Source organism: Gossypium hirsutum, chromosome A01 (assembly GCF_007990345.1).
Source record: "Gossypium hirsutum isolate 1008001.06 chromosome A01, Gossypium_hirsutum_v2.1, whole genome shotgun sequence".
NCBI classification, from domain to species: domain Eukaryota; kingdom Viridiplantae; phylum Streptophyta; class Magnoliopsida; order Malvales; family Malvaceae; genus Gossypium; species Gossypium hirsutum.
Window position 1 is genome coordinate 106767796 of NC_053424.1, and position 4510 is coordinate 106772305.

The following is a 4510-nucleotide window of genomic DNA, read 5'->3' on the forward strand; positions in this document are numbered from 1 at the left end:
GTTCTTGATCTATATAAATTCAAATTTGACTTATTCCATCACACATTTATTCAAATCAATCCATATATTCATATTTAGGGAATTTTACAAATTAGCCCTCACATTTTCACATTTTGACATTTTGTCCCTAATTCATAAAATTACAAAATACACCAAATTTCTTTAGACACATGCTTAGCCGAATATTCCTAGTGTTCATATAAGTCCACATATTTCATTTATTTCACATTTTAGTCCCTCAATTTACAAATTTCACATTTTAGCCTATTTTACTCAAATTCATCAAAAATTCAAAGACAAAACATGTTAACCCAATACATATCTTTCATTTACTAACATCAAAATTCATAAAACTCATAATTTCATCAATAGCTCAACTCAAAATCATCAACAATTTTAGAAATTCAAACATGGGCTTGATAGAACTCTAAGCAACGATCATAAAAACGTAGAAATTATCAAAAACGGATCAAAACGCATACCTTAATCAAAGAAAGCATTGGTCGAACCCTAGGTATTTTTTTCCTTTTCTTTTTATTTGATTTTTGGTTGAAGAAAACTTAAAATGAGCAAATTTTAACATTTCTTTTATTCAACACATATTAATTCATCAATTACTAATTTACCCTTGCATTATAAACATTTAAAACATTAACATTAAGGCCATTATTGTCCACTCATAGGTTCAATGGTCAAATAAAAAAATAAGGACCTCTCATTTAAAAAGACAAAGGAAATAGGCACTTTATCAATTAGCAAGCCATTTTTACATTTTATGCGATTAGATCCATTTATCAAATTAAGACACAAATGATCAAATTTTTATACGAGACTTTCTCACATGTCAATTCACCTATAGTAAGAACGAAAAATAATATTAAAATATTTTTTACTCAGATTTGTGGTCTCGAAACCACTATTCCAACTAGGGTCTAAACTGCGCTGTTACAACTCTCCTCCCTTAAGGATTTTTGTCCCTGAAAATCTTGCCGTTGAACAGATTCAGATATTGCTGTCTCATAGCATCTTCGGGCTCCCATGTAGCCTCTTCAACACCATGTCGATGCCACAATACGTTTACTAACGAAATTTCCTTGTTTCGCAATTCTTTAACCTCGCGAGCCAAAATATGGATCGGTTCTTTTTTATAGGTCATATCAGACTAAATTTCAATCTCAGACGGAGAAATCACATGCAAGGGATCGGATCTGTATCTTCGAAGCATCGATACGTGAAACACGTTATGAATCTTTTCTAGCTCTGGTGGCAACAACAATCTATAAGCAACCAGCCTGGTACGCTTGGTAATCTCATACCGCCCGATGAACCTCAGACTCAATTTTCCTTTTCTGCCAAATCGAAATACTTTTTTCCACGGGGACACTTTCAAAAACACTTTATCGCCAATCTCAAATTTAATATATTTTCTTTTCAGATCTGCATATGATTTCTAATGATCGAAAATTACTTTCAGACTATTTCGGATCACTTGTACTTTTTGTTCAATCTCTTTTATCAAATCAACCACGTGTATCTTATGCTCACTTAGTTCAATCTAATACAAAGGTGTACGACATTTGCGACCATATAACGCTTCGTACGGTGCCATTTTAATGCTCGATTGAAAACTGTTATTATAAGCAAATTCAATCAAAGGCAAATACTGTTCCCACTGATACGTGATATTCGCGACAGGTTTTAAAAATTTATAATTAAATGTTCTTGAAACTGACTATTATCATGATGAAGGCAAGTGTACCTATCGAACAGTAGTATAACTTTAGCAAGACCGGATTGTCGAACCCAAAGGAACCAAGAGTACTAGTAATTACTTTCTTTTTATTATCTAGCCTAAAAATTAAGGGATTTGTTTATCTAAATTAATTAACTAAACTAAGAGTGCATAGAGAGAAATTGGGGAAAAGCTTTTGGGAAAATTTGATTGATTAAGACAATACCCAAGGAAAAAACCACCTAGACTTCACTTGTTATTTGACTCTGAATCAGACAATTTATTCATTTGACTTGATCCGTAGAAATCCCTAAGTTATATTATTATCTCTCTCAAGACTAATAACGTCTAACCCTAGGTTGATTAATTGAAATCTCTTTCTAATTAACACCTAGTGTTGCATTAATTCGATCTATGGATCCCCTTATTAGGTTTTACCCTAATCCGGAAAAATCTTATCACCCTATCTCTAGGCGTGCAATCAACCCCACTTAATTATGATAAATTTAATCTTAGACAGGGTCCATTCCTCCTCTGAATAAGAGCATTAACTTTAATCAATATCCTAGAATATTAAAACAAGAATTAAGAACACATAATTAAGAACAAGTTAAATATTTATCATACAATTCAGATAAAAATAACAAGATCCGTCTTAGGTTTCATTCCCTTTAGGTATTTAGGGGGTTAGTTCATAATTATAGAAGAAAACATCTCAGAAGAATAATGAATACAAAATATAAAGAAAACAGAAATCCCCTGAATGGAAATTGAAGGGAGATCTTCAATCTTGATGATGAATCTAGCTTCTGAGATGGATCAATCAGCTTCCCTTGAGTAATTCATTGCCTCCTACTCTGCGTCTCTGTAATAGCCCAAAATTGGGTCTAGTTGGAACAGAGGTTTCGGGACCACAAAATCTAAGATAGAAATAATTATTTTATGATTATTTGAGGTCTATGATATTATTGTATGATTGTGTGAAAATTTCGTGAAGAAATTCTATGCATAAAGTGCTCAATTTGAAGTTAGGGACTAAATTGAATAAGTTGCAAAACTTGCATTCTAGAAGTTTCTAGTATGAAATTGCTCTGAAATATTAATTAAGAGGTCTTAAATAGAAATTTGACCAATTTCTAAGTGATGGACAAAAATTGGACATGGATGGAATTTTTGAAAGTTTAGTAAGGAAGGGCATTTTGGTCATTTGGTAATTAAAAGAAATAAAAAAGGAAAATAAAGCCAAAATTGACTCATCTTTCTCATGGAGGCCGAAATTAGCATGGGGAAAGCCATGGCTAGGGTTTTCAAGCTTTCCAAGCTCAATAATCCCGGAAAACGAGATTTGAATCTAGAATGGGAGAAAAATCGAAAATCGGGAAAGTTGGTAAAATGGCCGTTTTAGTATCGAGGTAAGTTCATATATATAATAAGCATTAATTTATGCATGTTTCAATGCAAAATTGATATATTTACTATGATTTCTGAGGTATTGTAAGTATGTAAGTTGGTATGATAATAATACAACAATAATGCTGCAATTTATATTTGAAAGTTAAATTTAGTGAATTAATTGAATTATGTTAAATTAAATGATTATGGTGCCAAGTTTATGAATTGATTTAAAAATATGTCTATGGTACATGAAGTGCATTGAATTATCATACATAAATGTGATTTCTATGATTATGGATATTATGGGAAATTGTAAGTTCATATGATTTTTAATAAGGCAATGTATAATTTAATGTTATTGCCTTGATATTAAATGAGTGTAAGTTTATATGTAAGTAATACATCAATATTACTTGTATTATGATATTTTATAATAATATTGGAAATATGTTTGTGGATAATTACTTGACTGGTGAAATTGTTGGAAAAGAGAGAGAAATCTCGGTTGAACCTTCGAAAAGATTGGATGATACAGATAGTATGTAGCTAGGTCACATGTATGGTGCTAAGTGCACATCATGTGTACAAGAGAGCTACAAGACATTATGATGTAGCTAGGTCGCATGGGTGATCTATGTGTACACCATCTAGACAAGAGAGTTACGGGATATATGTAGCTAGGTCGCATGTGTAGTACTAAGTGCAGGCTACTATGCGTACTCGATAACTTCGATCACGTGTATAGTACTAAGTGCAGGCTACTACGTGTATCAGATAATTAGGTTACGTGTGTAGTACTAAGTGCAGCTACTACGTGTACCGGATAATTGGTCGCATGTGTAGTACTAAGTGCAGGCTACTATGCGTACCAGATAGTTTGGCTACATATGTGGCACTTACGTGTAAACTTTCCATGTATCCGAATTATATTCCGAAGTGTTCAACGGGAGACACCCTATGTATTGCTTTGTGAGTGTTGTGATGAATAAGTGCAGGAACTTGGTTATGTGAATGATGTGTTCATTAAGTGACCAGGATGTGGTAAGATTATAAACAAGTAAGTTATACATGAGAATGATTTTATGGTGATCTTCTGATCATGGGCCTATACTTGTGATGTATGAAATGTGGTGAAAGTGATTTGTGATATGTATGTTAAAATGAGGTTAATACAAAGAAAGTGTGAAAGAGTGAATTAGCAATAAAACTGTTTTGGATAGTAGCAGTGACGTGGTTTTGAAAAATCACCAAAAATATTAGAAATAGAATCAGAGACTGAATGAGATATCAAATTAAAGCTTAAAAAGTCTGGTTTCATATAAAAGAAACAGAGCAAGAAAAGGAGTTCTATATTTTTAGATATTTATGTTTTTATGAGACTAT